This window comes from Stegodyphus dumicola, chromosome 5, assembly GCF_044657685.1.
Source record: "Stegodyphus dumicola isolate Sdum_Otavi_A_Nest chromosome 5, ASM4465768v1".
Lineage (NCBI taxonomy): Eukaryota > Metazoa > Arthropoda > Arachnida > Araneae > Eresidae > Stegodyphus > Stegodyphus dumicola.
In genome coordinates, this window is record NC_140772.1 from 119,664,349 (window position 1) to 119,690,748 (window position 26,400).

General features: G+C 36.3%; 1 protein-coding gene across 1 annotated transcript in view; it reads left to right on the forward strand.

Annotated features, from left to right (window-relative positions):
• Nucleotides 1–26,400, forward strand: part of LOC118198298 (ras association domain-containing protein 10-like) — a 171,348-nt gene that overhangs the window by 111,840 nt on the left and 33,108 nt on the right. Inside the window, exon 2 of the mRNA XM_035369939.2 lies at nt 12,503–12,551. The gene's annotated coding sequence lies outside the window, so the exon portion shown is untranslated. The remainder of the gene's footprint in view (nt 1–12,502; nt 12,552–26,400) is intronic.

Consider the following 26,400-nt stretch of genomic DNA (forward strand, 5'->3'; position numbering starts at 1 on the left):
TGTCATATTCTTGGAGTCTCTGTATCCACCTGGCTATTTGACCCTCAGGATTTTTGAAATTTAAAAGCCAGGCCAATGAGGCATGGTCCGTGCGGAGGAGGAATTTTCTCCCGTATAGATAATGATGGAAATGTTCTACAGCTTTGACTATGGCGAGCAACTCTTTCCTTGTGACACAGTAATTCCTCTCCGGTTTAGACAGGCACTTGCTCCAGTAAGCTACTACACGTTCTTGGCCGTCTATTTCTTGGGACAAAACAGCACCGACACTTTCATTGCTCGCGTCGGTGTCGAGAATAAATGGTCTGTCGAGCTGAGGATACGTCAGGATTGGAGCAGATGTTAAAGCTTCCTTTAAGTTGTTAAATGCATCCTCGCATTCCTTTGTCCACAAGAATCTTTGCTTGCTCTCTGTCAGCTTGTGAAGTGGTCTTGCGATGGAAGAAAAGTTCTTCACGAATCTCCTATAGTAGGTGCAAAGCCCTAGGAAGCTTCTCAGCTGATGGACATTTTCGGGACGCGTCCAGGATTTAACCGCTGATACCTTTTCAGGATCCGTGCGCACACCTTCTGCAGAGATGACATGTCCCAGGTAAGTCACTTCCTTTCGAAACAATTTGCATTTAGCGGGAGTCAGCTTCAGATTGGCCTCTTTCAGTTTCTGAAGCACCTTTCTTAGATTTTTTAGATGCTCTTCAAAACTCTTTCCGATGATGATGATATCGTCCAGGTATATCAGACAGGCTTCGTAGGAAAGGCCTTTCAAAACAGTCTCCATAAGACGTTCGAATGTTGCCGGCGCATTACACAGTCCAAACGGCATCACTTTGAACTGCCAAAGTCCTTGTCCCGTAGTAAATGCCGTCTTTTCTCGGTCATCAGGATGGATTTCTACCTGCCAATACCCACTCTTTAAATCAAGTGTTGAGAACCACTTGCTTCCAGAAAGAGTGTCTAGAATGTCATCAATTCTAGGAAGAGGGTAACTGTCTTTCTTCGTAACCTCATTCAACCGGCGATAGTCAACGCAAAATCTTGTTGAGCCGTCTTTCTTTCTGACGAGAACGATGGGAGATGCCCATGGACTCGCTGAAGGCTCGATGACATCGCCTTCTTCCATATCTTTTAACAGTGTTCGCACCTCTTCCTGTTTAGCAAACGGTAGACGTCTTGGATGTTGCTTGATCGGGGGATGATCGCCAGTATCTATTCTATGTTGTGTCAAACTAGTTCGACCCACGTTAGAAGACGAGCGGGAAAAAACAACTTGAAGATCTTTAATGACGCGATCGGCAGCATTTTTCTCTTTATCGTTTAATTGTGCATTCTGCAATAACTCCGATGTAATGCTCTCTGAGGACACGGATTCTGGGATGTTACTCTTTCTTTCAACGCTGGTTACTGGAGTACATGTTGCAACCACTTCACCTTTCTTAATAACTCTCGACTTTTCAGTTACATTGGCGACTCTCACCGGGATAACCGTTCTGGATAGGTCGACGAGTGTTGAGGCTACTAGTACTCCTTTTGGGATATTACAGTTATTGGGATATTCTATGATGCCGTAGCGGAAATTTCTATTTTCGGCTATGGATCCAGGAAGTAAAATTTCTGTTCTTGCCGGTATTGTGATATAGTCTTGTGCTATGATTTTATGGACAGATTTAACTTCTTCATCATTAACGAGAAAAACGCTATGTCCTCAGATGTAGAATGCAATTCGTTATTTTTAAAATCCAAGGAAAAATTGTATTTCCTTAGAAAGTCCAATCCGAGTATGCAAGAATCAGTGATCTCTGCTACATATGCCGTGTGATGGTAAGCGGCACTTCCAAACGTAATGTTAACATTTACTTTTCCGTCGATGTCGATCTTCTCACCGGACACAGTCTGGAGGGTAACGCAGGGCGGCGTTCAGATAAGTTTGTTTCCTAGTTGTTGAGCCAAATCTTTTTGGATGATAGTGACGTTGGCTCCTGTATCTATAGTCATATTGCACGCAACTCCATTAATATGTCCTATTATGAAAAGTCCATTACTGCCGCCTCTCATTGCAGAAATCTGAAGCGCTTTAAACGGGGGCTTTTCATTATCTGGCAACCTCCGCCCCGCGAGATGGCCACTAATTAGTTTCCCTGCTGCTTGTTAGAAGCGGTCTTAACATCAGTACCTTGGGGTGTTTTGCAGTTTCTTCGTATGTGTCCTTCAGCACCGCAGTTCCAGCACTTAACGGTCGGTTTCTTCTCACCAATATTCCGTCTCAAGGCGTTCAGTTGTCTAGTTAAATCGTCAAGTCGAGCGGTGACTTGATCCCCTGGCTCCTGACTTGAGCAGCTCTGACTGGGTGGCGGTCTCGACGAGTGGCTTGCTGGGCTGCCTCAAATTTCATGGCGTACACTAGAGCACTTTTTAAATCTTTTACATCCGCCATTCGTAGAGCTTTCTGTATTTCAGTATCTCGGATGCCGTCGATAAAGTATTGCAAGGACAGGATTTCCCTTGTTTCTGTCGGGCATTCCGAAAAGGCGAGATGGGACAGCCTTTCAACATCCGCGGCGAGCTCCTGAAGTGTTTCGGTAGGCTTCTGTTGACGAGATTTTAATTGGAGCCTGCTGTAGTCTTTTAAACACTTCTCCCCAAAGCGCAACTCCAAGGCGCCGGACAGAGCTTCGAAATCTAACCTTTTGTTTTCGGGAAGAGTCTGAAGGATATCCGCTGCGTCGGCTCTTAGAGAAGCGGCGAGATGACAGGCCTTAGCTTGGGAATCCCATCCATTCGCATCCGCCACGATAGAAAATTGTGTCTTATACACCTGCCAGGAGGTCTTCCCATCATATGTGGATAGCTTCAGAGGTGGACGAGCAGGCATTGGTAAGAATTTAAAATCATCACTCCTGCTCCCTGCCGACGCTACGAATTTCTTTAAAGTATCCATTTCTTTGGCAACTTCAGAAACTCTCTCATCAATTTGTTGTTCGATTTGGTGTTGGACGGCACAAACTCTTCCTTCAATTCGTTCCTCCACAGCAGAAACTCTCCCTTCTATATGTTCTTTTACAGAAGAAACTCTTTCTTCTATTTCTTCTTTCACCGAAGAAACTCTTTCTTCAATTAGTCCAACTTTATTTTCAACTGTGTCAATTCTGCCTTCCATAGCTTCAAATTTATTTTCTATTATGCAGGTAATCTCTCTTTTCATTTCTTCTTGACCTGCTTCAATCTTTTCTTGACCAGCTTGAACGGCTTTCATTTCGTCCTTAACAGAGTTGACGGCCCCTTCCATCTTTCCTTGGCTAGATTTCATCTCTTCTTTCATTTCTTCTTTAAACGAGGCAAAGGCTGTTATCAATTGCCTTAACTGCTCTTCCATCGCTCTTGTTATTGGCATTCAAATCCCACTTCTGATACCAAAAATTGTTGCGTGCGTACGGATTCGTTACTAAATGAATGCACAAGTCCGATGAAAAATGAACAAAAATTTATTATTATCACAACAAAAATGCTTAAATTTTCTCAAATTATCACGCAGTATTACAATATCTCACAGTAGTTTTCTTTTAACTACTCAAATGTCCAATAGAACGTAATTCAAAACAGCTAAAGAACGCTAATCCGCGAATTCGCTACAATCAACAACAGTAGTTTTCTAAACAACAACAAACTAAGCAACTACTACAAACTGAGATGTTTTCCTCCTTTTATAAGATTTTAAAATCACGCGCTAGAATTTTCCAGCACTTTCTCGAAATCAAAAAGAGATATTTATTTATTTAACGCACGCGCTCTTGTATTTTTAATTTTTCCGGCTTAGCTTTCTGTTAATATTCGTCACGCGCTGCACTGCGCGAGAAATAAAACCATTTAATTTATAATTGAACTAACATTTGCTTTTTAAATACCAAATTCGTAACAATAAATAAAATTCATATGTCGTGGTACACAGCGTTTAATTGCTTCTACTTAACCTGCGCGTGAAGCTATACCGGTTTGGCCCAACCTGAAAAAGGCTTGGCTACTTAGGTTTCTTTCAAGCACTCTTCACTGAGTGGCATGTGCGGGCACGGGACATCTTGAAGTGTGTATTTTAGTTCACCTGTCACGTGGCGCAGATGAAAATGGATCACGCGGAAGGAGTGAAACACACTACGTTCTTCTCACGTAGACCATCGGGTGAAAGAACGGTTAGATAAAATCATAACTGACATATAGGTAGCAGGAGACGAAAAGAACAACCAAGAGTGCAATTTCTAAAACAAAGAATATATTTATGTATGTCTGCCAAAGTTTCATGATTCATTTTACAAATCATGATTTCTTTTCTACAGCTTTCACAGCGTTAAAAAATACTGTCATGTAGTTGAATCATTCAATTTCATAAAATTAAAGTAGATCAATTGCTTTTGCTTATTCAGTTAGACGTTAAGGAGATGATCGGTCTCTGATGTTCTCCCATATGAATTTGTTTGCCGTAATGATTAAATAAAGAATTGTAAAATTAATTTCGTTTATTTTATCTTCAATTATTAAACTACTTCATTAATTTTAAAGAAATAGAAAAATTCAGAAAGTCACAGCAATAATTTTTAGCCGAAAAAAACGATAGCCCGAAAGGGCAAAACAGGATTTTGCTTAGTCCACTATAAACAGCGAATCAAATTGTTGCCACTAAATATTATTACTCTGTCTTATTTTTAAAGAGATTAAATAACGAAGAATTTACATAAATTTTAATGAACTTTTTATTATCGAACTCAACAATTTCAAAGCGAGCAGTCGCAGCCTAGCACGGAAAAACACATTTTAATCTTTCCGCTCGCCAGACTGTCTATCGGAAAATCTAAAGATATGTTGCTTTTAAATAGTTTAAGATTTTGCTGATGAATGAGTTTTATGAGCGTAAGTGCGAAGAACGTAATATTTAATTAATAAAATTAACACCAAAACGTTAATAATACAAAAAAATCTGATGTGTACAACTTACTGGATTGAATTAAATCTACATCGTCGATAGCACATAAGCCACAATAGAATAAATGTACTTTTTAAATCTCACTATATTTGTTTACCATAGCGACACTCTGGCGCTAGCTTCACTTAACAACGTTACATTTCGTCCATATTATAACTCAGAATGCATATAAATTTATATTATTTGAAGAATTCTCTAATCATTGCCGCATGTTCTATTCAAATACTATAATAAACCTAAAACGATGTATAAAAGAAATTAAACAAAACAAAAAAGAAACAGTTTTTCACAGACGATTCAGTATTTCTCATTCAATTAATTCAGTTCTCACTTTCCGACAAGGCAAAAATGCATAAAAACTCAAAATATCTGCGAAGTAAATCCGAAACACTTATTTCCTCGAATAAATTCCAGAATGGATTAAGCATGATTTAATTCGCAATAATAAAAGAAGGCGTTATCTTTGTTGTTGCGAAGCTTAGCATCTCTAGATTGGCAACAAATCCGCTATTTTGCCAAGTTTGAAATGTAAACAAACATGTCCGCCATCGCAAAATTCATTAGGCTTAGCTGCACTTAAACAACTTTTAAATTGTTGATAACTCACAAATATTGCATGCAGATTTACTAAAGGCATAAAAACCATAACTGGAAGATAATAAGAGCATCATTCAATCATTTTTAAAGCAAAAAAAAAAAAAATGTACAATTTACAAACACATAAGAATAAAGAAACTGAGCTCACTGAACCGAGTAACAGAGTGGATATACATATACATATATTTATAAAACTTTCGGTGCGGCCGATTGCAACCAAAATACGAGGTGCACATCTACATGTTATAGCAGTCCTACATACAAAATTTCAACGTTCTGTTGCTACTCGTTTTTGAGTTATGCGAGATACGTACGTACGCACAGACGACACGAAAAATTCTCTTTAGAAATTCTTTTAAATCAGTTTTATAATTTTTGGGGAAAAAAAAGAGGCCTTTATTCTATCCTTACTTGCGGATGTCACGCAAAAACATCATTAAATTGCATTGGATAGCGGTCAAAATCGATATGTTCGTTGAAATATGATACCTGAAATTTTTCGCGATTCCAATACTTCCTATTTACTTCGTATAAGGAAGTAAAAAATAGAAAAGTTTTGCAAGCCATTTCAGTAAGAAAACTGAGCATTGATATGATGAACTGAGAAAAAAATTAAAAAATAGAAAAATGCATGCCAACGCTTAACGCATCGGGTGTTCTAAACATTATGCTGCTTTTAAAATTTTTATAATTTTGCTATTGAATTTTATACGGCATAAGTGCGAAGGAAAAATGTGTAGTAATAAAGATAAAATGACAAAAAGTATTAGCAGGAGTGAGTTTAACAACAGACTTGGTAGACTGCGAGCTCAGCGAGTGCGTGAAAAACTTTAATAAACATTTTTTGCGATCGTTAAAATCTGAACACTTTCAGATTTTTCTTTTTTGATTTAAATTTTTTTATCTTTCTTGGAAGTATTCAAAACGCAATTAAAGTCCCCGTTTATGCGGAAGCCATTTCCTTTTTTAGTAATTCCTGGGAATTATGTTCAACAGGAGACTATTAAACAATCTATAAGGCTTTTAAATGTGTATTGCAATATACATACTGCATAGTTTCAATTTTCTATGTCATGGAAAATGTTCCTACGTTTACGTTTCGCTGAAACTGATTTGATTGAAAAGAATTTTGTGTACTTAAATATTTTTATTACTAAAACTGTAGACTGTTATTGATGAGAGCAAATAATAGAAAAAGACTAAACTTTTTTTGACGTATCTTTCTATGGAAAGTTCATTGTGTGTATCTGCATTAATTTGATAAGAGAAATCAAATTTTATTAAATCTGTGAGACTCAATTCTTTAATTTCCATGGAGACGATCACGATTTTAATTAAATTTAAGCCATGTTTCTGCAAAATAATTCATTATGTAATATTTAAATAGTTTTTAAATCAAACTATTTCTTTTTCAAAAATCTTATTTAACTTTTGTTTAGAAACGTTTCCATTAAAAATTTCATTCAAATATTTGATTTTTCATTCAAACATTTGACGAAATCTCTAGCTGCAAGCGAAACAAAACAAGTAAACCAACTTGTATTTTTCGGGTACTATCTGATAATTTTTGGCTTCTTGTTTTCTTCTTAGATGTGAATTCATTCGGTTATTTAACTCTGTTTTGATTTATTCTGCATTTTACGCACAGTTTTATGTGCTTATGTCGAAATACACTGGTGTGCAAAAATTAAGGACGAAGTCGAAAAATTAGCATATCAGCCGAACGAAGAGGCAAAGCGGACAGAAAGACCAATCAGGAGATTAAGTAAGGTGATGCACGGTAGCACATGCGCAGATATGCAGGTAGACGTAATGGGGGAGTGTTTGAGTAGTATAAAGCATGTTGTCGGTGTAAGATCAGTATTTCTGGCAAAGAGATTGCACGCCGCATAGCAGTTAAAATCACACCGAGTTGCTGCCTCAGCGAGAAATGGCGAATAATCAATCTGTTAGACGACATCTGGATGCTTTTACCCGAGGTCGAATCATTGGGAAGTTGGAGGAAAGCAGCAGTGTGACAAGTGTTGCTGCAGAGTTCGGAATTGCTCACAGCATCGTTTCACGACTTTGGAGACAATTTCAAACTACAGGAACAGCTATCCGAGGGTTTAGTAGTGGTCGTCACGAGGAACCACACCCGCAGATGACCGGTATATTGCCTTACAGGCCAGAAGAAACAGGCGGCAGACAGCGGGAGAAAACGCTAGACACACGACACAGGCGACTGGACGACCGATATCGCGTTTTACCGTGGCCAGAAGACTGCACGGTGGTGGTCTGTTTGCACGACGCCCTATACGGTGTGTACCTCTAACGTCTGCCCATCGGAGAAGGCGTTCTCTGTGGTGCCGGGAACACCGGAATTGGATAGACAATGAATGGGGACGAGTACTCTTTACAGATGAGAGCAGATTCAGTCTGAGTAGCGATTCTCATCGCATACTCATCTGGAGAGAGCGGGGAAGCCGCAATCATCCTTCGAACATCATTGAAATGGACAGGTATGGAGGTGGCGGTGTTTTTGTTTGGGGAGGCATCATGCTTGGTAGTCGTACAGACCTTCACATCTTCGACGCAGGTTCATTCAACGGGACCCGTTATTGTAACGAGATTCTTCTTCCATGTGTGCGTCTTTTTAGAGGTGCTATGGGTCCGCAGTTCCTTTTCATGGACGAGAATGCACCATGTCATCGCACAGTAGCTGCCGAACAGCTCTTAGAGAGTGAGGATATTGAACGTATGGATTGGCCGGCACGATACCCGGATCTCAATCCCATCGAGCATGTATGGGATTTTCTAGGCAGACGCTTGGCAGCTCGTACCTTACCACCAGTAACCGTTCCGGAGCTTCGATTGGCGCTGTAAGACGAATGGGCAGCAATGCCTCAACAACTCATTGACACCCTTATTCTCAGCATGGGCAGACGCTGTGAAAGCTGCCTAGCAGTCAGGGGAGATCATATCCCCTATTAAAGACCGGATGTTTCTTGCTGGACACCCATCACAGGGATGTTTCGGCCTTCAGTGGCATTGCGCTCCATGCTACTTTTTCAATAAAGCTTCTTTTTATCCCTCTGATTTCTCTTTTAGTAAGTGTTGCTTACATTACTCATGTTCTTACGTATTGGGGATCTTACGGTATTAAATGTGTTGATTTGGAAAGCTTTTGTACTATATTGAAAAAACCGTCTCGTCCTTAATTTTTGCACACCAGTGTAATTTGTCACAATAACTAATAAATTAAGCGCAGGCATTTTTAAAGTAATAGCTTCTCTACTGAATGCGAGATGAGAACATTACGATGTGGAAACGTAGACTATACTTTTAGAACATTTATCGATATTACATCAAATGAAAATTACAGTTTTTCAAGGTTTGGATAGCTTACATTCTTGACTGAACCAGAAGACTTGCATAACTTAAGAATGGTTAATATTTATCAAAGGAATAAATACCTAAAAGTACCGTTTAAGAAATTAAGAAAAATTCTTCATTGTCACTAATACTTGGAAATGCTAAAAATTTTATCTCTGAATTGAAGAACACTATATAATTTATAATCAAATCAGTTGTTGAAATTTCAATTTATGCTTTATTTCTATATTAGCTGTAAGGATGATTGTAAGGTATTTAGTTTTAAGTAGGGGAGAACGTAAGATATTTTCTACTTCCTTACCTCGCGCCTTAGTGGTGTAACTGGAAGCATGTCCGTGTCCAGCTAACATCGGAAAGTCCGGAGTTCAAATACCAGCAAGAGCATTGCACATTTTTCATGTTTCCGTCTTCGGCAAACCTAATAACTGTACAGAATTAGTTATAAAACAGACAGGAAACATAATAGATCTGAAAAAATTCAGTTCATGTATTGTTTAACAGAAGTCAGTTTTGCATTCGACTGTTATTACATAACATTTAAAAATACAATAAAATATATTTATAAATTTCCAGCTGGAATTGATTAGCTCCAGTTTTCATTAGAAAGTCTTAGGCATCCTTGCAGCCTACCAGCGGCTGAGCGTTAAAGTTCTTGAACACTGGTAGTTCGGTCCGGGGTTCGAATCCCGGCGAAAGGGCTGGCTGCAGGGGGCGTTTTCGTGTTTTTTCCCTAATGGTCACGTGTATACGAGCCAGTTTCCCTTAGAAAGTCCTCCACGAAGGCATCCCTTCCCTTAGGCAGATAACCCCCGTTTGCTTTGTCGTAAATAAATAAACCAAACCATGCATCACTCCACTTAGCAAGTAACTCTCGAGTGTTTTACCAAAATAAAGTAAATCCTTGCTACCTAAAACATAGTCAATGCATTAATTACTAAGCGTAATTTCTTCAGACTAACGAAAATATGATAATAAAATTCAAGTTCTGATAGAACGAGAACTCATTTTTTCCCTGAAAGGAACTGTTGCATTCCCTTATATGTAATCTTATGGTGCAAGTGGTTAGAACCCGTCTGAATTTAGATAGCGTAACTGATTTTTCTTCTGTGAAAATCTAATGGTACTTGCAACTTAACTATGTAGCAATATGGCTAACGTTTTAGTTTCCTCCTGTCCTCAATTCGGAAAATGCCTGAACTGAATCTTCTGACTGGCCAACCCCCTCCTTTCCGAACAAACAGAAGCAAATGTTTAACCATTCGTTTATTTAAAAAATGCAATAAAATGTTTTGTTTAGAAATAAAACAAACTAAAAAACATGGAAAGCACTAAAAACATTGTCATGATAAAAATATCTTCATACAACGCAGTAACTGAAAACTGCGAAGAGTAAGCTATATATATATATGGGAAAAAATAAAAATATCTGACTTAAATTAAGTAAAGTGATAGGCGTAGCTATAATCAGACTTAAAATAGACTAAAATGTAGCTCCATTTTCTTGTAAACGGAAGTGAGAAATATTGACCACCTTATAAGGTTTTATTATTAATTAACCCATTGATTTATTATTTTAAAGCCTGAGAAAAGACTTCAGATTTTGCTTTGCTAATTTCCAGCGTTACTTACTTTACCTTTTACTTGAACCATTTTATGTTGGGACAAATCTCGAAAGCAACGATTTTGATTTAGAAAATCGTGAGCTGGGCATTTGTTAAGTTTAAAGTTGTAATGCAAAAATTTATTTACTCTGCATTTGAATCGTAATTAGACGGGGCGATAAAACGCCTCTGACAGTGTTTAAGGTAACATAATTTAGTTCAGTAACTCTTGGGTTTCTGCACAAACTTTCATTGATGACTTCTGTATTGCTGAATGTTAATGGATAAATCTGATATTGTAAGCACTTTGTGCACTTCAAGCCAAATAAGCAGCATTAACTTCAAAAATTAGTAAATAGATAGCATTACACCAGCTTTCTGTTTTAATGTTGTTTGACAACAAGAATAAGATGACGCTGGAGTATATAGAGATATAGGCAAGAAATGTGAATAAAGCAGTTGCTAGAACATGTGCATTAAAGTTTTTGCCATTATTGTTGTAACGAATGTTGAGATCTGAATGCATTTGAAACTTAATTTCTTTTCATGCTGTTATAACATAAACTTTACAAAACTTTAACACCTATAAGTAAACATCGATCGATTTGACCGACGGGTATTTTTATGTTCTGATTTTGGCAACACTGTTGAGCAAAGGAACTGAGGGAGTTTGTGAACTTTACATTACACCAGTGTATAATATGTCAATGTTTGGTAATAATCAGTCATGTTTAACAATCTTTGTTTGTTAATTTAAATGTTCTTTAAATTTTTATTGCCTTACGATGTTTTTTAAATGAACACATGTGTACCTTTTGCCAAAAATCAATTTTTATGTTCCATGCATCTTGAATATACAAAAACTTGACAGAAGAAATAAATAGGGTACGATTATTATTTATTAATCAAATGTTCCACTCATGCAATGAAATAATAATAATAATAATCGAGAGGCCCGCAGGACATTGCTGACATACCTGTCCTGCACAGTATGTCCAGAAACACAATTAAAATAAATAAATAAAATCATAGCCATTTGTCCTACTCTCCGTTACTTGCGACAAGTTAATAACGTATATACAGTTAAGTAGCCCTATCATTATTCCCAAGGATGAAGTTGCACTCGGGCTTTGGGGAACACCTGGTTCTTCTGGCTCAGTCGCTGAGGACGTATTTAATCGTTCCAAAACGAAAATAAAAATATAAAACATTTTTTATCTTTAAAACTTTTGCGACTTATTTACATTTAGCTTACCTGCCAACACCCGTCTGGGCGTTTCTAATTCATTTCTTCAGACTTATTGTGCAGCGCAGTGAGTGGAAAAGTATCACTAACAGGATAAGGATAGCTCTCCCTTTCTCTCTCTATGTTTATCTTTCGATACAATACAATGATAGCGGAAGTAAAATGACGCGATTCACTTTTTTGTTCATTCTATCTCCTGGGAGATTCTTGCATAATAGATTTTTTAAAAACGCATAAGACGATTATTTAGGTCACAGAAGAATTACTTTTCACTCTTTAAATTTTCCGAAATAAAAAAAGACGCGGTCTAATGAAAGGCAGAGAAGTCATCAACCCTTTTTTTTTTTTTCCCTAACCGCAATCTTTCGGGGTTCCTTTTCTTGTATAATGTAACACGGTATTTTCTTAGTGTATCTAGGTTGGTTTATCTTAGGCATTAAATCGGTTGTTGGTTTCCTCAACTGTTGAGTTCCTTTCTACATAATAGCCAGGTCAATAGGTCTCAGAAATTAATCTGACCTACTGTTATGTTCAACGCAGTACCAAAGATAAAACTTTTTTACACCACAAAAGCAAACCTTAATTGTCACCATCAATCACAGGCCATATGGTCTTGCGGTGGTTTTATTATATGTTTTCTATGTGCATGCTTGTTTTAAAGAAAACATAATAATAAATGAAATTCTAATTGTTTTCTTTCCTTGTTTTGCATAGATGATTATCTGAAGAAAATCATGAAAATTAATCCTACAAGAGGAGAAAGGTAATGTCTTATCGTTCTTATTACATTTTGCATAACTAACATTAATATTTATGATTCAGCATTCAAATAACTGTTAAGCAATTCTGAAATGAAAAGTAATTGTAAACAAACCTTAGAAGCTAATTTTCTAAAACAATTTTCCTTACCTAGATATTTTTTCTTCACAAAACATGCAAATGATCTGTAATGATCAGCTTTCTGTTTTATAGCGTGATTTTATAATTTAAGCTTCATTTCTTTTATTTTAGTGTATTTTAGCAATAACATAGTTTAATACTCTTTGAAGTGTAGAATTAGAATAGGAAACGGTTTTTAATTTCTTCCTGGGTAAGCAACCATTGCACTTCGTGGGATTATTTTCTTGCATATGTAATGTCTGAAATTAAATACTGTGTATTAAAGATTTTTCATTTGCGCAATTATCTACTTCTTCGTAATTTTAATTAAAGTAAAATTTTACTGACATTTTCTAATTTTCATGAAAAATAAGATGGAAATTAAAGTTAACTTCATGCAATTCCAGTTGAAGAAAAATGCAAGTATTTATATATTAATTCCAGTCTTAAAAATGATAAATTATTATGAAGTTGTATATTTTAGAAACAGTTATGTCCTGTATGAAACATTAAGCGTAGAGTCCAAAATAATCTCTTTGAGAAATTAGTTTTCCAGATGTTTATGAAAAGAAGGAAAAAAACCCATTTTTAACAACCGTTTTGTAAGTTAACATAATTACTTGTACTAATTGTCTAAAGCAAACAATATTTTACTTTCGAATTGTTTAGTATTCATGTTAGGATATCCATAAGATAAACAAAGAGTAATGAAATACAATAAAAACTGATAAGAAGAACATATAATACTATGAATCAATGATATAATGAATATTCTGTGAAAAGTTACAATCTTTCCTTCTTTAAATAGCGATTATAGATAAGTTATCTATTTAATCATAAAATTCCACAAAAATTTCTAGAGGATTTTATGCGATAGTTTCAGGACAATGGGTGGCAAGACTGTATTAGTGTAACTTCTTACTGATTTATTGATTTATTTATTAATTACTACTAATAAATATTTGTCCTGTTGTCCGTTGCGCAAATTTCTAAAAAGTAGAGATAAAACAAGATTTATTATGCTATAATGAGTCAGAGTATCTATAAATTTACGAATAAAATTTGTAGTGATTTTGAAGAAAGCAAGATCAATTTTCCTTGGATACGACTTAGAAAATTTAATGTTTACTAAGAAAATTTATGAAGGTATTTAAAAAGCAAATGTTATTTATATTCGCAACAAATGTTTTGTTTCTGAAATAGAGCCAAACAGCATTTATTACATAAATTACCACTATCGTCGGAAATTTTAATAAGCTTACTTATGTGAACTCGTATAAACACATAAGAAACATTTTATATATAAGGTATTAATGAATAATGAACATTTTATTAATTGGAGTTTTTGCTCAGAGGGGATGCAGTAAAATGCTAGATTCTATTTCTACAGCATCGCATCATAAATTAATGAAATTATTTTCACAAAATCATCTACCTTATTTTTAAAACTGTAAACTTAAAGAAGTTCATATCTAAAACCAATACTTAAAAGAAATAAAATCTGTAATCTTCTTTTCTGGACGCCCTATATATTTGACATTTACTTCGCTTGACGTAAGTGTAAACATTTAGATGAAAGGCAAAATTAAGCTTTCATAACGTAGATGTAGATATTTTTATGAATATCAGACAGCTGCAAGGCAGAGCAACCATTATCAGTCTTCTGTAAGATAAAAATGTCAGTGTGGCTGTCAGTGTTATTTGAGTCCGAGTATTTAAAATTTTTAGCAAGAAAATTAATTTATATTTTATTATCAATAGTTAAAATTACATACCTTGATTTATATTTGAATTTATAGAAAAATTTATCACATAAACTGCTAGGACGCCGACCTCGTTACACTTTTCTCCAGTTCTATCCAAAAAATCATACAACACAACTGAATTAAATGCAAAACCTCCTGCTAGGAATAAGCTTATATACGTATTTCTTCTAAAAATGATCGAAATAAAAATATTATAATTCTGTTACCTACGAATAAAAGCACTATATATCTTGTAGAGTCAATAGGCTATTTTGAGGGAGCAGATGTGAAAAAAGGGCAGTGCCCACGCGGCGACTCGAACCTCGGACCTCTCGAAAACGTGCCGAGCGTACTGACCTTTACACCATGAAGGCATGCTAAGAAGGCGGGAGAAATACCTTATATACTCCCCCCTTTTGAAGAGCGACTGGGGATTAAGGGACTCAATCGCCAAATCCTGGTGAATCATAATTCACCACTTTTTTTTTTTTTTTTAGTTCGGGTGCCACCGTAGAGCCTTTATGCAGTTTTGAAGCAGGAGACAGGGAAAAAAAATGAGCAGTGCCCTCGCCGGGATTCGAATCTCGGACCTCTCGAATACGTGCCGAGTGTGCTGTCCATTACGCCAAGAAGGCATGCTAAGAGGGCGGGAGAAACACCTTATAATCTAAGCATTCCCTACACATATTTCCACAGGACGCGAATAGTGTACCACAAATCTTAAAAGTGATACATAGCTACAAATTGAGTTAGAAATTTACACATGATATCAGACTATTATATAAAATGGAATCATGAAAGAAATCACTTAAATTTTCAACCGTTAATAGAAATATAAAATTTATGTTTATGAAGATAGCATTCGATTCAATGATTAGATCTAAATTAATTGCAGTTTCATGAAGATTTCACATATTTCATACGTTAAACAGAATTGACATCTGACAAAGGTTTTTCCGTTTTATCAGCACGGATAGACAGAAAAACAAACAATGCTTGTAATAATCTGTACGTTCACGTAACAGATAGTTTCTTCGTGGGTTTTTCTTTAAAGGCGAAATCACTCTTAAATGCTTTGTGTAAAACCTTAGTTAAAAGATAAATGTTTAGAGATAGGTTAAAAAAATCTGAAAGGTTTCAGATTTGAACGGTCAAACAAAAGGTTTTGTTAACATTTTTTAAGCTCTCACTGCGCTCGCTGTCTATCAATCTGCTGTTACACTTACTTCTAAGAAGCTATTATTGTTTCTGTGTTTTTAGATTTATTATTAAGCATCATTTTCTTTGCATTTACGCAACATACAATTCAACAGTAAAAACTACAAAAACGTTAAAAGCAGCATAGCAGTATATGTTTAGAATTCTTGATGCAGTGTGAAGTGTTGGCTTACATTTTTCTGTTTTTTCAGTCTTTTCCAAGTTTATCATATCAAGGTTCAGGTTTCTTACTAAGATGACTTAGCAAAACATTTTTTGTCTTTTTATTATGAACTTTTTATTATGAACGTAGAGCCTTTATGCAATTTTGAAGCAGGAGACAGGAAAAAAAAATGAGCAGTGCCCTCGCCGGGATTCGAACCTCGGACCTCTCGAATACGTGCCGAGTGTGCTGTCCATTACGCCAAGAAGGCATGCTAAGAGGGCGGGAGAAACACCTTATAATCTAAGCATTCCCTACACATATTTCCACAGGACGCGAATAGTGTACCACAAATCTTAAAAGTGATACATAGCTACAAATTGTCTGTTTACTTTATTTATTAAATATCACATTCTTGGGGCTTACGTGATATAAATTTGAATCAACACCAAATACTTAAAAGCAGCATATCTTTAAAACTTCCGGTAGGCAGTTTTGCGCGCTGGAAATAAAAAATGTTTTCTTTTTTCATATAGTGCTGCCCTTGCTCGCTTTGAAATCGTTGAGTTTGTTAAAAATTCGTTAAAATATTACAAAATTTGAAGGAGATAATAAAATAAATTCTAAATTCAAAATTCGGACTTTCGGGTACCCATGTGCTGGTGGAGGACTACATTATTCAATACTGGGTGGCTCTAGCTACCGTCATTTTTTCACTGTACGAGAAACACGTATACATTCTTGCAGATACTTCATTATACAATTTCATTAAATATAATACGGGGCGATAATATTTGTTGCCAACAATCTGAAAAGTGATACGTCGTTTATAGTGATTCAACGCAAAATGTTGTTTCGAGACTAATTATCCCAATCGGGACTAACGTCCCTTTTGGGCTAAGATCATTTTGCACCTAAGAATGACATTTAAGTAAATAACTAACGAGTGTGCCGTGAAATCTTGTAAATTATATATTGCATTACCGTGGAAAAGAATAAGGAAAAAGAATATATGAAAGAAATAGCTCTATTCAAAATTTTAATTTAATGTAATGCGTAATATTAATGCGTAAATAAGACAGGGAATTTGGTAAGTAGAAGAGATGGTAATAGCTTTTCAGCTTTTTTGAATATTTATGGCATGAAATCCGGCAGTAATAAATTTTGAAATGTATTGACTACTTTTATATTTCGATAGTAATTTTGATATTTCAAAGCGCAAGTGATTTTACGGTAAAAATAATTCTAAGTAACGCGTTAAATTTCCAGTAGAAACCTAAACATTTCAAAGTATGCAATTCAATAAACAGAATTTTGAAGTTTAAAAAATATCTTCTCTAATATCGCCCAGACGTCGGACACACATCAATTCCTTGTACGCCTATTAAATTAAATATATTTTTTCCTGTACTTCATTCAAATTTATTTCACTTGTAAGTGAGTGATTCAAAATTCAAAATTCTTCCAATTCAAAGGACCCTTTTGACACTACCGATTGCAATAAAAAAAGGTGTACAACTAGCAGTTACAGCAGTGTCATATAAAAAAATTTCAACATTCTATGGCTAATCGTTTTTGAGTTAAACGTGATACGTGCCTACGTACAAACGTCATGCCAAAACTAGTCAAAAGTCTCAAATACAAAATTCTAATATTCTACAGGTAATCGTTTCGGAGTTATGCGAGATACATAACATTCTGTAGCTAATCGTTTTTGAGTTAAACGTGATACGTGCCTACGTACAAACGTCATGCCAAAACGAGTCAAACGTCCCAAATACAAAATTCCAATATTCTACAGGTAATCGTTTCGGAGTTATGCGAGATACATACGCAAGTACAGACGTCACTCCGAAATTAGTCAAAAGCCCCAAATACGAAATTTCAACATTTTAGAGAAAAGCTTTTTTTTGAATTATGCGACATATGTACGTATAGACGGAAGTAGTCAAAATGGATATTTCCTTTGAAATCTGAAAACCGAAATTTTTCGCGATTACGACACTTCTTTTCATACAAGGAAATATAAATAAAAAGAAAGTATTATAAGGAATCCCTGATATCCACTGTTCGTGAACCAATGATTCGATTCTTAGTACAGACAGTGCAGTACCCTCTGCAAATATTAGAGACACTAAAAGGCCTTACTGTCTCATACAAAAGGCTTACTAATAGGTTTCATACACATATTTTGGGCAATTACGTGTGTTCTTTAAGGTAAGAGATTCAGAATCTTAAAACTATCTGCTATAACGTACTTCTGCAATAGTGTTTCTCATTTAAATTCATTTCAGATTGATTCATTCTCATAAAATTTGTATAATATCATTACCACCGGAAAAAGAGTTTTATCTAATTATTTTGTAATACAATTATATTATCACATTTTATGCTTTAAGAAAGAAATATTGATCGCATGCTATGACAGTTAATCTAAAATGCAATTTTATTGCATTCAATTGTTACATATGGCATGGCCGATTTTAAGAATGATTGGGGGAAAAAAGAGAGAAGGAAAAAAGTATCTGTTTTAAATTGCCAGCAGCGTCAATGAGTTGTTGCCAGCATGGCAAGATCATTTATACCATACTTGTAAAATAAAGTTTTTCTGGAAGTAATGAAGTCGTCCTCCAGTGTCCTATAAACTGATGCGTCTTTGTCAAAGTATTTCTTGGATAAAAAAATGACTCAAGTGCGACAAATTACATTCTGCTGAGGAAATATTAGGAGAGCATGGCGAATGAGGCACAATATCGAACCTTAAATTGTGTTTTGTTGTATGGTCGAGGCTGTCTAGTCGGGATTTATCCTGAAATAATAGGATTCCACACTTTTTTCCTCAAATGCTGATTACTTTTTACTTTTAATTTTATTTATTTTCCGCATATCTGTGCAATATAGAACTACTTTGTAGAAGGAATGAATAACTCCAGCAGAAGATTACCATACATTAAATATCTTTGCGTGCAAAGGTATGTTTGGAGTTCTTCTTAGACTATTCTTCATTCCTATCCTCTATCTATGTATAATATACAGACGAGCCAATTTTTCTTACAAATTCCTCCACGAAGGCATCCCTTCCCTTCGGCATACAACTCCTGCGTGCTTTACCATAATTACATAAACCAAACCAGCTCACCAGCGGCCGAGCGGTAACGTCGCTGAACACTGGTAGTTCGGTGCGAGGTTCGAATCCCGCGAATGGGCTGACTGCATGGGTGTTTTCGTGGTTTTCACCATGTGTAACGTGTATACGAGCCAGTTTCCCTTAAAAAGTCCTCCACGAAGGCATCCCTCCCTTAAGGCAGATAGCCCTCGTGTGCTTTGTCGTAATCTAATAAACCAAAACCATAAACCAAACCAACCCAACTTCTACGAACAAACGTCTACGATTTCAAATCTTCCACTTTTCATACGCAGGCACAATTGCCCATCAGCGGCTGAGTAGTAAAATCGCTGAATACTGGTAGTTCGATCTGAGACTAATGAGCTGTTTTCAAATGGGTTTTCGTAGTTTTCCCCGCGTGTAACGTGGATGCGAGCGAGGTTCGAGTCGAGTTCACCTCAAAAGCATGCCTGTTCTTAAGCAGGTAGTCTTTGCATGCTTTGCTATATCCAAACCACAGTCACAATGAATTGCAGGAAATTTTCTTCTTAACAGAGAAAAGCACACTTCAGAACGCTGTTTCTTGTTTTAATCAATAAGACACGCACTTGTGAAGCTTGCTTCTTTTTCCTGTTATTTCCAAGGTTAGGTTAAGTTGCGTTAATTGATTAAGGTAAAGCAACTCGAGAGTTATCTGCCTATAGGGAGGGATATCTTCGTGAAGGACTTATTAAGGTAAACTGGCTCGCATCCATTTTACATATGGCGGAAACCACGATCACCAGACACGACGCCAGCCCGTTCGATCCCAAGTCAAACTACCAGTGTTCAGCGACTTTGACGCTCGGCCGCTGGTGGTCCCCTGGTATTGCCAACTGTTGTACAATTGCTGAAAAGCAAACATTTATACAGTTTACTGTGGATCTGATCCCATTGAATCCTTTCATTCTAATCAGAGACAGGACAAGGAACAAGATTCGGGGACCACTTACAAACGGGATTTGTTTTATACGTTTAAATCTCCTGGGTGAAATTTTTCAAATAACAGGGAGTGGATCTTTTATTAATTGCAAGATTTTATTAATTGTAATTGTTCTATGTCAATTAGAACGCAGTTTAATAATTTGTTTAACTTGAAATAATGCATTATAACTAGAAACATAATTTCATCTCAGAAATAAGATGAAATTCTTGAGATAGTCACAGGACAAATTCTAAAACTTCGCGAAATCAGCTTGAAATTTACACTGCTATTTCGTGAAACATATCGCGGCCGATAGTATACTGCAACATGCCAAAAGGAGGATTTATCTGATTACGAATGTAAGTTTCGTCGACCGTCAAGCTGTCATTAAGCAGCGCGATTTAGTGCCAATTATGAATAAGCCATGACAGACCAACGCATTCATCTGCACTTTCGTTTGATGTGACACCGATTGATTCTCGATAAACTACGCCTTGCTTTTATGAATAAGGATATAAATTAACTGTAACTGCTGTATCGTTTCTTGCATTTTGAAAAAAAAAAAAAAAAAAAAAAAAAAGAATATGTGATGTGGACACCTCATGATTTCCTTATACGGTCTATTAAATTAACACATTTTTTGCTGCATTTCATTTAAACTTATTTTCTCATTCAATGAATTCAGTTCTCACTTTTCGGCAAGGTGAAAATACATAAAAACTCAAAACATCTTCATTAAAAACTGTAAAATAGAGAAAAACATAAAACAGCAAATACAGCTAAAAACAGTCAAAGGAACAATTTTTACAATCAAAATTATATTTTCTGCGCAAAAACAAGCAAACTTCCAGCGTCAAGAAGACAGATTTTTCGGTGCACACAATTGAAAATTAACTTTTAGCTCCACTCGACAAAAAAAATAATGAAGTTGGTACGCTAACTGACTTAATTTACTGCTCCTTTAGGAGTTTCAAATGTATGTAATAAACTGGCATGCCATTTCAGAAATGGCCATTTCAGCCATGAAATATGTAAAATAACTGGCATGCCATTTCAGAAAAATTCCGATTTTGTGTTAAAATACCTATCTTAGAACAATGTTGTATATAAATCTTATTTATATCCTAAATTGTGCTTTCGAGACGTGAGAAACGCAATTTAAATTATGTCAATCGGCCCAGTAGAACGGGTAGAACTGTCCCATTTTTCTTCGCAGTGTAAGTTTTTAAGAATGTAGAAAAAAACCCGTAAATTAAAAATTACATAAATGATAGGAACATATTTGAAATTCGTGAATTTATTGGATATTCGGGAAGAATTCTGATTTTCGAAAAACCTCAGAAAATTCAAGAAAATGATCGCGTGAAATTGCGTGACGATAAACTTACTACCTCAATCATAACTCGGAACCCTTTGTATCTGCAAGCCAACAACTCATACGTTAATTTCACTGTAATACACTGCGTAATTATTTTTCATTTATTCTTCGGAAGCATAAACAACTTTAGCTACTTTTTTTATGCCTCGAACTTTTTGATATATAAAATATGGCCACAAGCTGGTATTCTGACTGCTGACCATAACTCATTTTATACAAAACTCACGATGTGTCGTCCCATCATTGTTTGAAATCCCACGATTTCAAACTGCCACTCAGTGCGGGAGTTAAAGAAAAATGCAAATTGGCTTAATGAACCAATTTGAACGTGATATCACGTGTCAGCTACAAAACATTTTTGGGTATTATGAACGGTGGGCTGGTACAAGGAAAACTTGTACCAATTGATAAAACGTCTCATTAAAGAGAAGATCGGTATCTGCCTACTCGTTTCTGGTAGTACAATAAATGTTATCAAATGAAATGAATCACAAACGACGAAAATTAAAAGAAAAAGAATGAAAGAGGAAGATTATTATTATTTTACTTTTTGTATTATAATGAAGGAGAATATATATATATATGATAGCAAATTGTTTAGCTCTTATGAAAAAGTTAAGAAACATTTCAGCACGAATATTAGATTTCATTTTTTTAAATTTATTTTACAAATTGAATAGCTGTTAATCGTGGTTTGTTCTCTTTTTCCTTTGACAAGAGTTAGCATATATCGCTTCTTAAATGTTCGTTGCTATGATATCTATACCCCTCTTGCTACTGCCAACCATAAAGATAGACTTATTGTCAAACCGATAGCAAATTTGGCTGAAACACGATTTTGATTTGATTTTAACGGCATTGATCCTGTGAGGAATACAAATTCTTTCTCTCATGCTTCCTTATGGTGTTGTAATTAGCCAACGTAGACAGCAACTGAAAGGTTTCGGGTTCAGTTCCCAATCCTACATTTTTCACTAGTTGTTTAAATGTCATATTTATTCTGTAAGGTCTTCCTTAGTGCTACAATACTTTCTATTTTTTATTTATTAGGCTCGTGTTCATTCCTGGCTGTATCATTGTGATTTAGTACAACATTTTGTAACGACTCTTTACTTTGTTTTTTCTGCAGTGTTGAGTTAGTTGCTCTAAGGCGGTACCCCGTTTTGAAATAGTTTAATACTATTTAAATTTCATCCGCGTAGTGTTTTGCTTTTCTACAGTATTGAGTCTAAGCCGGTAATCCTTTTCGAAATAGTTTAAATTTCATCTACGCAGTGTCTGAAACAAATTTTCCTTCCTGCAGTATTTTATTGTGCTAAAAATTTGTAAATATTGCATGTATTAAATACATTTATACGCGCATTTATTATCTGTTCATTCCCGCAGTATATAGTACTGTAAAGAGGGTGAGGCCTATGATGAGAATATGCTTATTAATTTCAGTAATTGTCAGTTGTTTAATTGACCTGAACTCTAATTAAAAATATGGTACTAAAACTGTTTACAATTTGTTTACTTAGAACATTTCAGTATTTGTATAAAATACTTCACAAAAGTGTATTCGATATTTTGGTTAGTTTATGTGATTACAGCAAAGCCTCGAGGAATATATGCCTAAGGAGAGGGGTGAGTTCGTAGAGGATTTTGTATGGTAAACTGGCTGGTATACACGTTACACATGGGAAAAACTACAAAAAAGCCCATGCAGCCAGCCCGTTCGCGGGATTAGAACTCGGATCGAACTACCAGTGTTTAGAGATTTTACCGCTCGGTCACTGGTAAGCTTGATATCTTAGACCTGTCACTTGTCACTAAAGCATATAAATGCATACATTAGCAACCCTGAAATCTTAATATAGTGGCGTTTTAAGTGAAATGCTGGTCATTTAGCAACGTATGAATTCAGTTTTGGGATCACATGCCTATAATTAAGTGACATAAACTGGGCTCGACTTCAAAATTAGTCCCGAAAAACAAAATGTGGTAATTTTGCCAAATATTTACGTTTAGTTTAAAACCGATATTAAAGTGAGAGCTTAAATATTCTTTAATAAAGAACTTATACAAGTGTCCGCTACTCGTTTAGGAGATTATGTAAAAGGATATTTTTGAATTATATTTCTTGGTTTGACAAGCAAATTGTATTTCATCTGTTAGAACTCGTTGTGATATTAACACTTCGTTCTCCACTTGGACATTTCATCACACTTCATCTTTTAAGTTCTATATAGTCTAATGATGATTCTGCTCTCCTCCGAAGATATTTACACTTGCCGTTTCGAAAACATGTATTTTAGAATGCATACCAGTTATTTAAAAAAATGAGATGGAAATATTCCGTACGTTAGATAACAAATAAGGAAAATTTCAAGAATAACCTTGATCATTTCTAGATTGAATCTTACGTAAGAAGCCAAGTAAATATATTTATAATGGATTAATTACTTAGAAGTTTTTAAACCCTTTTTTCAAAGTGAAAAACGTGCTACGAATGATAAGAATTCTTATTACGTCCATGAGATAAATAAATTGGTTATTTTCCGGAACTTCCCAGTACTTGAAATGGCTCAAATAAAAATAAAGACCAATTTCCAATGGCATTCCTTTGCTCCTATGATTTCGTATGTAAATGGTTTATTTCTAGCATACACTGGTGTGCAAAAATTAAGGACGAAGTTGAAAAATTAGCATATCAGCTGAACGAAGAGGCAGAGCGGACAGAAAGACCAATCAGGAGATTAAGTAAGGTGATGTACGGTAGCACATGCGCAGATATGCAGGTAGACGTAATGGGGGAGTGTCTGAGTAGTATAAAGCATGTTGTCGGTGTAAGATCAGTATTTCTGGCAAAGAGATTGCACGCCGTATAGCAGTTAAAATCACACCGAGTTGCTGCCTCAGCGAGAAATGGCGAATAGTCAATCTGTTAGACGACATCTGGATGCTTTTACCCGAGGTCGAATCATTGGGAAGTTGGAGGAAGGCCGCAGTGTGACAACTGTGGCTGCAGAGTTCGGAATTGATCACAGCATCGTTTCACGACTTTGGAGACAATTTTAAACTACAGGAACAGCTATCCGGGGGTTTAGTAGTGGTCGTCCACGAGGAACCACACCCGCAGATGACCGGTATATTGCCTTACAGGCCAGAAGAAACAGGCGGCAGACAGCGGGAGAAATCGCTAGACACACGACACAGGCGACTAGACGACCGATATCGCCATATTTACCGTGGCCAGAAGACTGCACGGTGGTGGTCTGTTTGCACGACGCTTTGTACGGTGTGTACCTCTAACGCCTGCTCATCGGAGAAGGCGTTCTCTGTGGTGCCGGGAACACCGGAATTTGAGAGACAATGAATGGGGACGAGTACTCTTTACAGATGAGAGCAGATTCAGTCTGAGTAGCGATTCTCATCGCATACTCATCTGGAGAGAGCGGGGAAGCCGCAATCATCCCTCGAACATCATTGAAAGGGACAGGTATGGAGGTGGCGGAGTTCTTGTTTGGGGAGGCATCATGCTTGGTAGTCGTACAGACCTTCACATCTTCGACGCAGGTTCAGTCAACGGGACCCGTTATTGTAACGAGATTCTTCTTCCATATGTGCGTCTTTTTAGAGGCGCTATGGGTCCGCAGTCTTTCATGGACGACAATGCACCATGTCATCGCACAGTAGCTGCCGAACAGCTCTTAGAGATTGAGGATATTGAACGTATGGATTGGCCGGCACGATCTCCGGATCTCAATCCCCTCGAGCATGTATGGGATTTTCTAGGCAGACGCTTGGCAGCTCGTACCTTACCACCAGTAACGATTCCGGAGCTTCGATTGGCGCTGCAAGACGAATGGGCAACAATGCCTCAACAACTCATTGACACCCTCATTCTCAGCATGGGCAGACGCTGTGAAACCTGCCTAGCAGTCAGGGGAGATCATATCCCCTATTAAAGACCGGATGTTTCTTGCTGGACACCCATCACAGGGATGTTTCGGCCTTCAGTGGCATTGCGCTCCATGCTACTTTTTCAATAAAGCTTCTTTTTATCCCTCTGATTTCTCTTTTAGTAAGTGTTGCTTACATTACTCATGTCCTTACGTATTGGGGATCTTACGGTATTAAATGTGTTGATTTGGAAAGCTTTTGTACTATACTGAAAAAACCGTCTCGTCCTTAATTTTTGCACACCAGTGTAGAAAAGGTAATGAAGTTAACTTTTTAACAAATTTGCTAGTAGCATTTAACAGTGTAAACTAAACTTAAAAAATCAGAAACTATAAGGAATCTTAACCATTGTGATATAAGTCTTCAAAATGTCACAGAATTTTTTTTAAAAAAATACTGAAGAATTAAATTGCCTATTCAAAAATTTTCTAAAAACAGTTTTAGGAAGTACTATTCATCAAATTAGAAGGAATACTTTAAAGGCCAAATACTTTAAAGCAAGCCAGATAGTCTTTCAGATTATTTTTAATAGCGATTCTCTTACTGGAAATAGCTTGTATTCATGTTACACGGAGCCTATCAGCGGCCGAGCGGTAAAGTAGCTAAACACTGGTAGTTCGGTTGGAGGTTCGAATCCCGCGAACGGGCCGCCTGCATGGGCGTTGTCGTGGTTTTCCCAGTGTGTAACGTGTATACGAGCCAGTTTTCCCTAGAAAGTCCTCCACGAAGGCCATTAGGCAGGTAGCCCTCAAACGCTTTGCCGTAATAAAATAAACCAATCATGTTACACAAAAACTCCCATGTAGCCAGCCCGTCCGTAGGGGATTTGAACCCGGATCGAACAACCAATGTTCAGTAATCTTACTTCTAAGCCGCAGGCGAGAAATTCGATTCCAGTCATACATATATTGCTAAACCGATCAACCGAATATATATCATTTCCGAGTCTCTGCAATTGTCTGATGTTAATTTAAGGCAAAACAGATCGATATGTACTTCGGGAAACGAATAACTCAAAAACATTACAGGAAAGATTTGAAAAAGAATGTAAGTGCCTAATGTTTTAATGTATCACCTAATCTTTATTTAATAATTCAAATTTAAAATTTGTATTTTAAATTGCAAAATATGTTTTCTTTTCATCTGCTGATAATGTTTACCAACTTACGATAAATGTCGATAGTTTGGGAATCTATAAAACAGGTTCGAAAAACCACTAACTTGCACCCGATTAT